The sequence below is a fragment of the Lissotriton helveticus genome, chromosome 9 (assembly GCF_964261635.1).
Source record: "Lissotriton helveticus chromosome 9, aLisHel1.1, whole genome shotgun sequence".
Taxonomy (NCBI): Eukaryota; Metazoa; Chordata; class Amphibia; order Caudata; family Salamandridae; genus Lissotriton; species Lissotriton helveticus.
The window spans coordinates 490,580,271-490,593,741 of record NC_136070.1 but is presented as its reverse complement, the minus strand read 5'-3'; the positions used below and the strand labels follow the sequence as shown (position 1 = coordinate 490,593,741).

The 13,471-nt window shown below is 42.7% G+C and overlaps 1 protein-coding gene across 1 annotated transcript in view; it reads right to left on the bottom strand.

Moving 5' to 3' along the window:
* The window catches only part of KCNH5 (potassium voltage-gated channel subfamily H member 5), an 875,857-nt gene that overhangs the window by 662,391 nt on the left and 199,995 nt on the right, over positions 1-13,471 (bottom strand). The window lies entirely within an intron of this gene.

Genomic DNA, 13,471 nt, shown 5'->3' with positions numbered 1-13,471 from the left:
TCTAATACCCTCTCCCGTCCATTAGACACCCCAGCCCATCCTCCTCCTAACCAGCCAGTCGCACAGCACTCTAGGAGAGAGCACCTCCACCGCACCCGAGGCGTCACAAATCAAATTTCCGACATGGGAAATAGTTGACAACGACACCGCAGAGGGAGAAAATGGTGCTCTTACATGCCTCTCTCCTTTTCTTTTCTCACGGAGAGAGACGGAATTGTTGCTGGCAGTGGAGCTGGGTTTTTTCGAAGCAGGAGACGGACACAACTCCACCCCGGACTTCTCCAGCTCTGTTACGCGGCGAGCCTCTCCTTGAATACCTCATTTCCCCCAAGGGCACAGAGCCATCGGGGAAGTGACACGCATAACATTTTTGGGGAGGACTTTCAAAACTAATTTACGTTGCAGCCTACCTTCATCCTGCCAGTGGCAAAGGCTTGCTTAGGTAGAATGCGGGGCTGCAGCCTGCCTTCATCCTGCCGGTGGCACACGATTGCTTAGGTAGTTACAATGCGGGGGATGCTTGGTGACTGGGTACAGGGTGTCCGCACGGAAAGCATGATATGGTGGTTAGAATGTGAGATGAGGTTTGGTGAGTTTGGTCATGTTTGGCGCCCGTGCGTTTCACCCTTCTGCTACCCCTGACCTGACATGCTTCTCGCCCCCTGGCATGATTTACTTGACATTGCAGCCTCCAGGCTGGCGGGCTATGACGAGCGCGGGGCTGCAGACTGCCTTCATCCTTCCTGCTTGGCAGCACGTCGGGGCACAGCATGCAGGGAATGCTCTGGCTTAGCCAATGTGTACTGGAGGTTTATGTGACGGGCAAGAACATAGTGGTGTAAATGGGGAAAGAGCAATTAAAAAAAAATTCGTGGTTTAGGAATTCGTTCTTAACGACGTAGTTGTTTGGCATTGCTCGTTGTTTAACCTTCGTGGTTAAGGAATTCGTGGTTTAGGCAGTAGTTGTTCAATCATACATCCGTGAGTAGAATAGTTTCAAACGCAGAAACTTTTAAAGCATGTTAAAAAAGAAACATATTGAAAAGACTTGTTGACATGCTGCATTTAAGACTAGTTTCACTAAATGCCAAGAACTAGCACAATAATTCACCAGGAAACATCCGATTCTCCCGGGTAAAAAGCACAGAAAATAAATAAAAAATCTTTTTCTACTGACTTTTATAATTTGTTATTGTAGTTTATAAATTGTTGTATTTTAATGGCTGTTTCTTTTTACTCTGCAATGCTTTTAATATTTCAGAATGTATGTTTGTAGAATACTTTTTATGCCAATATTGTATAGTCCAAATAAAGTTAATTTGACTGACTATGCAATAATCAATCAAAGTATAAAAATAAAAATGCAACAACTGAACATTCTACACATTATGCGTACATCAAAAAACATAAATTCAGAAATAGGCTGGTCAAAGGGGAGAAGATCAAATAACTTGTGACACAAAGAACTCTTTCATTTCCAAGCAGAGGTGCATACCCATGATTAGTATTTAACAATTGTAGCAATGTTATACAAGGTCAAGATATTACACATCAGAAATTGGGAAGCAAATGCTGATTAAACACTTCAGAATGTGTGATTTGCAGATTGTGATCTAATTAAATGTCCATGTAGAAAAGTGTATGTTGGTCTGACTTCTAGGAAACTGATGTATACAGTTCCTACAAATCTAGTTGAACTGTGTATTTAGAACAAAAAAACTTCAAAATACAGAGGCTGAGTCTTCTAATATAATCAGTAAATGTTGTTGTGTTTGGCTATCTAACAGTACCACATCTAATCTCCTGACCTTAAAGAGTTATAGATGTTGTCAGTAACATCGAACATTACTCTAAATTCTCAAGGAAATCATGGAAACAAATGTAACCCCTTTGTTTGTCTCTTTGCAGACCCAAGGTGTCACAAAGAAAAGACAGGATAATGTATTTTCAAATATTTATTGAAAAGTGCAAATCATAGTAAATAAAACATGAACTTCAAATATCAGAAAAATAAGACACATTATTGTTATAAACGTTATTGGAATGGTGGAAAAACAAACAATTCAAACATGTTAATTTTTCATAATGTTACGTAGATTACTCCTATTTATCACTAATTTCTCTATGCTAAAGAGAGCGTGTCAGGAGTACCCATCTGTCAGGCTTATTGGAATGACGTAACCCCATACCTTGGTACTGTATGTCAAGCAGCCGGTCTCAGTGCATTAACAAATGCACCCCTGTCTGAGTGTGCAGACATGCACACTTCTCTTGCATGGCTATTTTGCTTCTCAGGATGAAGGTCAAGGACAGCAGAACAGCACCTCAGTCTCAGATCATTGGAGCTTCCATGATAATCTCCGTTGGAAGTGAATCTCTCACCAACTTCAGCATGAACGCTGTTTTTATAATAAAACGGCAAGCTTATCACACTGTGCCAGAGGTGCAAGATAATATCTTTAATTAGTCTGGGGAGAAATAGGCATCTCCTATGAGCAAAAAATAAAACAAGACGCTGTGTTCTAAGTTGTGTTCAAACATTGAACTTAAGACAACAATATGACAAAATTATTTAAGGTCCAATATTATGAAAGATGCTGAAGAAAATCAAAATGCCTCACAACAAAAAATTCAATCCAGTGAAAGAGCGAAAAGATTGTTCAAGAGGTTGAGATATGATCATCCACATTTCATAACCTAAATACTGCCAGATCCCACATTTTGATTCAATGAAACTGAGCAATGACATGTCTCCCAAGATGACAACCATAATCCGATATTCCAGAAGTGAATACACATTCTAAGGGCCAAAAGACTTCTGCCACACAAAAGGACCTTAAAATATGTTTATAGGAACATGCTGGTATAATCTTCTGAGGATACAGTGCCAATGCTGCTGAACCTGCTGAAGGTGAACATTTGGTTTATGATCAACTAAGGAGGATACATGATTCTAAAAACTACATGAAATGTAAATTGTGGTATGAGCAGAGCATGGACACATGCCTTGGTGTTTTGCATGTTTATTTCCAGATTTATTTTAAATTACCCCGCGGGGGGCCTTTAATTACCCAGAATGCATTTAGTACTGTGATATCTTACGTATAATGAAAGTAATGTTTTGGATGTAACTTAATTTTTTTTATTGTTTATGAGAAAAACACTGATAAAAACTCCATAAGAATGTTATTAGAATATTATATGCCTTTAATGCTGGGAATAAAAAATGCTAATTAGTATTGTATTTTCAAGTTTGTCCAAGCTAGTCCCAAAGTGCATTTCTAACCTGTAGAAACAGTGAAAATAAATGGTGTATGTGGTGGTTTCACATTCCTTAATATCCCAGGATACACCACAGACCATGGAGATAGAGAGTCTGAAGTGAATCCTTTACGAAAGGAGCAAAATTATTAACTAAAGAATGACCAGAGAGTAAGCCAATTGTATTGCTTACCATCATTTCTCTTTGAAATCCCAGGTTGGCAATAGAGCAATGATTTGAGAAGAGGTGCGAATTAGCAGACCCCTCTTCTCAAACGTGAAAAGCCCATTAATTCACCTAAGATAGCACAGACACATGATATTTTATATCTCATAAAAAACTATTAAAACAAATTACTTTTACTTATGTTTTCAGATATTATGTTTCCAGACCATGAGACTTCCAGGCACAACTGCCACTAACATTCTTGAAATCTAAATTAAACATCCATTCCTGTTTATCCCTATAATATGAATATGAATTCTGAAGCAAAGCTGTCATAGGCCAGTGCATCTTTCTAACCTTAATGATGTTTCCTTTGAAGTGGGGGTAAATAATCTAGCTTCACAATTCCAAAGGTAATCCAAATGCAAAGGGCAGTGTGGGCTATGCTTTGGGGCTATTTATAAATATATTTGAATTCTTGATTTTCAGCCTGAGTTCCTGGCAGGCAGTTAGGCCAGTCCCACAACAGCAAGTGATACATTGGGGTAGCAAAGATGCACCATTTTAGCAGAGTCTGGATGCTCATAACTGCTAATGTACAAAATGGACAAATGGAGAAGATATTATGCAAGTGGACCTTTCCTGTATATAGTCTTGCCAGATAACCAAACATGAAAATCTACCCATACTTATTAGCACCTTCAACATTTAGGTGGAAGAAGCAAGACAGTCAATGTGCACTGACTTTATCCGTGCCAGACCTGCTTTCCACCATTATGTCAAATTGGATTAGGACATGGAATACATCACCAGTTTGGGATTTCCACCTCTCATTTGTATGTACCAACTCTCACATTTGTGGTTGCTTTGAATTATGACATAAATACCAAGTAGACAAGACATACATTTCCTCAAAGACCATGCAGCATTATTTTTAAAATTATGTTTATTCCAATTTTCAGAAAATGGTACACATTCACAGAGTCTAATAATACATCATTATTACATCATCATCTTGCCCTCAGGGGAGAGTGGTACATCATAGAATTAACCGTAGGGCTCCACAGTAGTATATGGAAGTTAGTGAGTACAGTACCCGTTGTATCTTGCCCTGCTCTCCCATGTCTGCGGGATATAGAAAGCAATGAGATTTCTGCAATATGTAAGTGAAAATTCTGAAAACAAGAACACAATTCAAGCAGTTAAACAATGGGCTCTTGGTGGGCTAGCAATCAGCACATTTAAAAAGCAGGGGTTTAAGTGATCAGGGCCGAGAGAGGTCCCCTGTGTCAGTGTACAGTTATGCAAACCAGGGCCCACTCAGGACAACTGTACCAGGCAACAGCAAGACCAAGGTTCACCCGACCACAACTCCAGGCAGCCAACCCCAGATGCACTGGCAGGGTCCTCAAATACTTCCAGCACCTCCACCCAGAGGGGCAATGTTGGTTTTCTCTTCAACTCCCAAGCTTTCGCCCTGTGGAATACTTGGTGCCCTGCCCGAAGCAATTCCTTACAGTGGCCTCCCACCTAGGCACCACTCGGCCAGCTGCTGAGTTCCACATCATGGCAATCTGCCTCTTAGGCTGTATGAGCACTAAATTTAGAAAATGATTTCCCACCTTCTAGGACTTTGGATGGTGAAGGTCCCCAACAGACACACCCCCAAGGTTCACAGCACAGTTTTACCAAGTGTCTCATTTAAATTCTGCAACACAGAGGACCACAATTCCTGTGTATGAGCACATGATGAGGTGTGTGGCAGAAATCCTAGGCGCACAATGGGGGCAGCTTCTAGCCTCCTCCCCATGTATTTTGGAGAGGTTCATTGGGCAGAGGTAAGTCTGATGGATGTAATTAAAATAGGTAACTTTAAACTGAGTATTCCAGGAGACCATCTGTGGGTAAACCAGTATCTTCAGCCAGTCCTGGTCTGAAATTTCCCTAACCAGAACTCCCTCCCACTTCAGTCTGAGGCCAACTAAGGGCTTCTGTACCATCCCATTGAGGGTGCCATTAAAACCATTTCACTAGGTGTCTACCTGCTCCCAGGGACAATAATAAATGTAAAACATTATGCATCTGGGGTTTATCCACCCCTGTATCTCAGAGTGCCTTGAAAGTCTGAGATAATTCCTCATATTTAAGGAACTGTCCAGGGGGTGAGCCAGGTGCATTGATAAAGATGTCTAGGGGCAGCAGCATTCAGGCCTCGTAACAGTCACACACCATCACTAACCCCACTTCCATGCAAGCATTCGGCTGTGTCACAGAGGAAAATGTGGGCAGGTCACCATGGGTGAACCCCGCTAGCAGAAAGATATGGATGTACAATTGACACCCCAGCATATGCCAGACACAGCAACTCCAGCAGCAGAGCACCATGGCGAGGAGCAAACCATTCCTCCTCATCCATGGTCCCCTTCTCAAAAGCTGAACCAACAATGCTCCCTGATTAGGGGCAGCCCTAAAGGGTGTCAGTTCAGCCAGGTTTGTACCATCCTCCAACTGTGTGATCCACTGTAGCTGGGTGGCCAGAAAATATAGCTCAAATTCAGGCACCCCCAGTCCTCTCTCAAGTATGAGCAGCCAGAGTGTGTCCAATGACACCCTGTGCCACCCTCCATCCCATATAAACTCCCAAATCAATGATTCCAGCTGTTGAAACCATGTGACAGGCACCCAGGTAGGGAGCCTCGTGAAATAATAAAGCAACAGAGGCAACATGATGATATTGGCTAACACAATCCTTGCCATATTAGGGTGCCTAAATGCCCACCAAAGGGCCACACAGCCTTGCAAGGAGTGTAATACCACCCTCAGATTGCACCCTGTAAATCCTCGAGCTTATGATGAATTTGTGTCCCCAAATAGCACATAAATTAAGTTGAGGGGGCCCAGTAAATTCCTGGTACCAAAGCCCCTGGCCTGCACGAACCCGACAGCATGGGAAAGATACAGGTCTTTGCCAAATTCACCTTAAGCCACAATACCCCCCCAAACTCATGTAGTAACCGCAGCATGAAGGGAACATCTGTTTCGTAGCTGGACACTTACCTCAACAAATCATCATCATACAGCGATATTAAGTGCTCAGTTCTGGCAATCTGAACGCCCCTCCCCCATCCCCATGCTCTGCACAATTCAGCCAATGGCTCAATACCAAGATTAAACAAGAGCGGAGACAGCGGGCATCACTGTCTAGTACCCCGATGTGCGTCATAGGAGCTTGACACAATTCAGCCCGTCCAGATCTGGGAAGTGGGATTAGTATACACTAGGCACCAGGCGGGCAACTAGAGCCAAATTTCGGGGGGGGGGGGCTGAAAATATTTTGGGGGGTGGCTAATTCTTCCAACCACGGACAAAGTGGCTGTGAGAAGGGGTGACCACACAACAAAAGCCTCATTTACAACTAAATGGTCTTTTAAAGACTTGTTAAGTACTCGGGTGCGGCTGCAATTACATGCTCGCCAGCCCGCGAATTCTCTCGCAGCCCGGCCTGACAGGCACGACGGGGGGGGGCTGAAGCCCCGTGTGCCAAATGGGTGTTGCGCGCCTGCTAGGCACACTCATGCCATCCATGTGGCCCCCTGCCTCCTCTTGATCATAACTGCTTCCAAGTAGACCCAATTAACTGTGTCAAATGCCTTTTCCAGGTCAACTGACACCAAGCCCACTGGTACCCAATTTCCTGCCAAGAAGAAAATAACTGAATACAAGCAGCATAGGTTAAGGGAGGTATTGTTCTTTGGAATAAAACCACATTGGTTGGGGTGCACTAACACTTGCAAATGCAGGAGTGGGCATATGGCTAGACTTCTGCTGAAGATCCTAAAATCCATGTTCTGCATGGACTGCAACTGATATGCTGTGGAAGGTGCCCCTTGGGTGTTGATCTTAGGGAGGGGAATAACCAGTGCATCCCTTGTGGTAGTGGGGAGTTCACATTTCTTCAGTGCCATAGCAGGTAAAGTCAGCTAAATCGGCAAAAGCAGATATAATTCTGATAAGCCATCTGACCCTGGCGTCTTCCCTGCGCCATGTCTCTAATGGCACCTTTAATTTCCTGGGGTGTGATGGTACCCCGCAGCTCCTCTGTAATATCCTGGGCAAGACTCTGTACCTTCAAGGGGGACAAGAAAGCATCCAGAGCCTCCCCAGGTCCCACAGGCGGCTCCCATATAACACAGTATAGTAATCCCTAAAAGCGTTATTAATATCTACATGAGAATACACCTGTGTCCTGTCCTGCACAGTCAAATGCATAATCAGGGTCCCCCTAATTTCATGTCATACCAGCCAAGCCAGCGGTCTGCCTGCCTTACCCTCACTATCATGAGCCCTAGCACTGTATTCATTATAGCTATTGGCACCGAAGCCTCTCCGATATGACAGTAAATCATTCCTTGGCCTCCGCCAACCACGCCCTTGATGCAGAGTCAGTGCCCACACAGTTGTCTAGGCCATGTATGATCCAATACAATGATATCAATTCTCTGTCAAGATCACTACACACTCCCAATGCAATACCCCATTTGAAAGAGCCTGAGATTACCTCTCTGAGACCAGGCCAGTAGACATCATCCTCCATGGCACTGGGGCACAGGTGCCACATGGGTATTGCTGGCCGGGGTACTCCCAGCCACATTCCCACCAACAGTGGGCTATGATCCGAGACAGTGCGACCAAGGTACTCAGTATGATGAACAAACTGGTACAGGGACACAGAACACAGAAACATATTGAATCTGACATGGAGGGTGTACAAACCAGAATAAAAGGGGTAATACCATTAGATATCATGTTGTGCCTGCCAAACATTCTCAATCCCCCAGCTGGCCATTCATTCCCTAAACAGTAAAGTCCCCGCCAATGGTCCTGTCTCTTCTAATCATTAGGCCTAGTTGTGCTACAAAATGGTTAAGGAATGGTAACTGGTCCTTGTTAGGAGCATGAGCACAAGTGGCATGAAAATCAAAGCAAGTCCTAACCCTTCTGTGGAGTTACTTGAGACATACTTAATTTGCTGAGAGTGGTGCCATCCAAGGCGTATTCCTCAGGATGCCCATCTGAGTGGGTCCCATCATCTGAGTCTGTAGGCCTGCTGTAAGTAATCCTAGTCACTGCCAGCAGTGCTGCACCTTTTCTTTGTCTGCCTGAGCTTTTATCCATTTCAGGACACAGTTCAGGCAGGCCAGATCATACCGCCCCCTTTACAGCCACTGTTGCATGTGAGGCCTCGCCCCAGAAGCCCCTCCACTTATGCCCACAATATGGTAATGATCCAGCCACTACCAAGCTTCTGAGGAGTTCATAAACATGTGGGTATTTCCGTCCAACAAGACCCGCAACTTGGCAGGGAACACGAGGTAATAACACAATCCTGCCTCCAATAACTCCCATTTAACCTAAAAGAAGGATGCTCTTTTAGCCTGCACTGCGGCACTGAAGTCTGGGAACATTGTCACTGCTGCATTATCAATTTGAAAGGGGCCACCAGTACTTGCTTTCTGAAGCAGGGTATCTCAATCACAGTAATGCAACAATCTGGCTACCACTGGTCTCGGTGGCCTCCCTGGATCCTAAGGCTTTGTAGGGACTCTGTGGACATGTTCAAGGGCAAAGAAAGGAGAAAGTTCAGTAGGGGTCAACGGGGTCTGCATCCAGTTCTCCGAATAGGCAACCATATGGCTGCACTCTGTACCCTCAGGCAACCTCATGCATAATCCCACACTCCACACATTGTTGCGCCAATTGTAACTCTCTGCATCCTCCTCTCAATTCTCCAAGATCCTCACCCACTCAGTAAGGTCCACCATTTGCTGCTGCAGACACTGCTGTGCCAGCTGGAGCTCCCACACCAGTACATTCGTCTCCTTGAACTTGTCTGCAAGTTTGTGGTAATCCACACTAAAAACGCCTAACTCAGTTTTCACAGTGCCTATCCGTTTCTGCAAAGTATCATTTTCATTTCATGAAGCTTTATTCGGTTCAAATAGATGACCATAAAAGCACAGACAAAATACAACATGTTAAAAAAAATAAAACAAAACTGTTACACATAAAAAATTCCATCATATCATAACAGATATGGTTATTTACATTAAAATAGACATATCTAACCAATTGATCAAATTTCAGTTAAAAATCATACTTTTCCTAGTGTTGATGCACTGATTTAAGAACGTTGCAGTATAAAACCAAATATCTGTCGATTCCAAATTAAAAATTAAAGTCATAGCATGTGTAACTGTACGTACTCCGTATTTAACAAACATAGGTTTCAAAAAAGCAATTTGAAAGTGTGTGTACAGTTTACATAACAAAAGAAAGTGTACAGTGCTCTGAGTGGATACCTCATCACACCTACGGCCCAGTCGGGTGTTTCTTAATATTAGGATGGGCTACCAAATAATGGGCCATTCCGAATCGGAGCCTGATTAGCACAAATTTGTGTGAGTTCCTGGTTACCATGGTTAAATAGGAAGGAAAACCTTCCGCTATTTTATACCTATTATAAAAAATAACAGTAGACAGGGATCCGGCTGCAATTGCCCGCTTTCTCCCTATATATGTCAAAAAAGTATTTTTCATTTCGGATTTGGAGATCATAGATACTGCACCGGGGTTATCTAAAAGATTAAAATTAAAAATGACTGAAAAACAGACAACAACATATTTTAACCAGGGAATATCTTGGTATTTATCCAAGCATAAACAATCCTCAACAATAGATCTATTAAATTGCTTATCATCCTCTAGCCAAATAGACCGCCAAGTCATCAATGGCCTAAGACATAATAGATCGGCTAAGTGATTGACTGCTAGCTCTCGGTGATTTAGTTCAATTGAAGCTGACATGGGCAGACAAAAGAGCCTTTTTAAAAATACATTTTCCTCCAACTGAAGTTCCAAGACACAGCTGTGCCCCCACACTCCTGCCCATACAGTGCTATAGTAGCACATCTAGCCTGGTAAATCTTGAGCATATCCCTGGTACGACGATCCCCAACCTTAGCAGCAAATCTGTAAATGGCATGGGCATTTTTTGCCATTTTATTCCGGATGTTAATAAATTAATTTTTCCATTTCCTATCATTAGAAAAAGTAATACCTAAGTAACAAAATGTATCCACCTGTTGCACCTTCTCTCTATCAACAAAAAAAGTATTTAAAACTCTAGCTTTAGCTCCACAGGTCATGGTGTGAGTTTTCCCTTTATTAATTACCAATTTTCTATCTTTAATAAAAGAGGCAAAACTATCCATTAGTCGCTGTAATCCCACCGGGGTCCTAGAAAGTAAAACAGCGTCATCGGCGTATAATAACACCGGCACTGGTACACCTTTGATCTGAGGGGCATCGGTGTTAACTTTTTTTAAAATGGCATCAATTTCGTTAATAAATAAAATAAATAGGAGGGGAGCCAGAACACAGCCCTGTCTAATTCCTCTTCTGACACTAAATTTGGGGGTATATTCTCCTCTAGTTCCAAAGCGCACGCTAGTTTTCAACTTCTCATATAACCTGGCGAGGAAGAAAATTATACCTTCGGGTGCGCCTAGCTTCAACAGCGTTGGCCTCAAAATGGCATGATCTACCATATAGAAAGCACTACTCAGGTCTGCAAAGCAGAGGTACATTGAACCAGGTTTAGCTTCAGTGTACTTCCCGATCGATAGATCAAGATTAATACACTGATCAAGCGTACCCCGGCCTTTTCTAAAACCAAACTGACTATCAGCCAGTATACCATTCTGCTCAGCCCAATCTTCTAATCTCACAAGCATAACTCTACTCATCACCTTGACTGATGAGTCAAGGAGAGAGATTGGGCGGTAATTTTTTGCGTCAGACCTACTACCCTTTTTATAAATTGGTACTATAATCGATTCGCCCCAGGTTGCAGCGGGCTCGGTACACACAGCTGCATTAAAAACAGTTGTTAGAAGAGGTCCCCACACCTCTGGTGCTGCCTTATAAACATCTATAAACATCTATAGGTACCCCATCAGGGCCCTGAGCTTTCCTTCCTTTACTATTACGTATTCCACATTCAACCTCCTGAACAGAAATATCAAGCGGCAAAGCAGCCCACTCATTTGGACAGGTCTCTAAAATTCTATTTGTATCAAAAATATAAGAGAAATGGGCAATCCACCCTTCACTCAATACATTAGATGTTAATGCTGGAGTTTTTTCTTCTCTTAGGAAGGGGGAATTAACAGTGGCCCAAAATTTGTGTGCAGTTAAAAAGTTCTGCTGCTTGGTTAAGAGAATCCCAGGCTAGTTGCTGCAGTTCACACTTCCTCTGTTTGAGCACACGTTTATACTCCATTCTCAAATTAATTATTACGTTTTTGTCCCTGGGCTTACTAATACCTGCTTGAGTTTAATTAATGCGGTGGTGCAATGATGGTTGAACCAACCCGGTCCACTCCTACATTGCCTACTGTTACGTCCCATAAATTTGGCATCAATCGCTTTATTAATTACGTTAAAAAGTAATAAAACTTTTTCGGAATCCGATCTATTTTCTAAAATAAAAACAATGTCCAGCAGGCTCTCCTTAATTATGGAACTGGATAATTCATTAGCCTTTTCTCCTACCCATCTTAACCTTACCCCATTAGTCCTGTGTGGTTCCAAATTTGTAATTATATTACCTACATCAATCGAGCTACCTGCCCAAAGGCTAGTATTCAGAATAATTCGATTATGATCACTTAATGTAGTAACTTCAATTCGTGGGGGGGCACAGTAAGGGATAATGTTCGATGACACAATCACATGGTCGATGACAGAAGTGGCATGCCAATTTTTAAAGGTAGGGATGGACAATCCATCAGCATCTTTACAGCACTCCACTATTTCCAAATCATAACAACCCATGAGCTTATGCAATGCTTCGCCATACCCACTGTGACCAAAATGCAAAATATCCCACCCTGCATTATTGGTGACCCCACAAACCTTCTGTGATGACATTTCGCACAATGCAATATTGAAATCCCCCACCCAAATGAAATCAAATACAACATTCGCTTCCTGGCACAAGTTATCAATAGCGGCGGGCAAATCTATTACTAATTTAGCCCTAGTACCATCGACGATATTGTTGTAATAATTAATCAATAAAATATTGCGCTCTTTGTCCTCTATTAGCCAAAGGATCTGTACAAGATCACTTACAGGTATATACCTATTAACCACGATAGGACGTGAAATGGTTACAAGTGTAAGGAGACCCCCTTTTGCTCTACCTGGTCCCCCACCCAACGCCAATAAATTATAGGAAACAAAACCATCATAATTAACTTCACTCATACACCATGTTTCCTGAAAACATAATATATCATGGGCATAAATAAACTTTGTCCAACCCGGGTCCCTCTCCTTTGATTTCAACCCTGCCACATTCCAGCAGACGATTGTAGTGCCTTTACCCCTGGCACTATCACTGCCATACACCAGGCTGTTATTTCTCCCCCCACTCTCATTCTGGATTATTTTACTTAGGTCCCCACATTCAGATAAGGCACTTTCACCCATCCCCTGATCAGTATCTATACTAATTGTAGTCTCTGGAGCCACAATATTGCCCTCACAAACAGCCACAAAAGGGCTAATAGACTCCTGGGGTCGGGGCTTCCCTATCTGCTCAGGTCAATCGTTAGCATCCATAAAATTTAAAATCTGGTATCGGTTTTGCATCACAAGATCAGGGTATGGCCTCTGGATAACCGGCCAGGGTTTACCTCTTCTACCATCACGAGGGGAAATGCCAGGAGGGCTATAAAAAAAAAACAAGTGAGCGGGCACACACATTACTATCAGTAATCAGTAGGGATGCAGCTCTCAAAAGTACAGTGGCAACATGTTGTGGGTGCTTAAAATGTATTATAACACAATCTCCCCTAAAACATTTCCTATAACTCCCAATCCAATTCACCCTTCTGGTAGTCAAAACATGGTCTGAGAATGCAGTTGGAAAACCACAATATCTGTGCAACCAGGACACCGTTTTATTTTTTAGGGTCT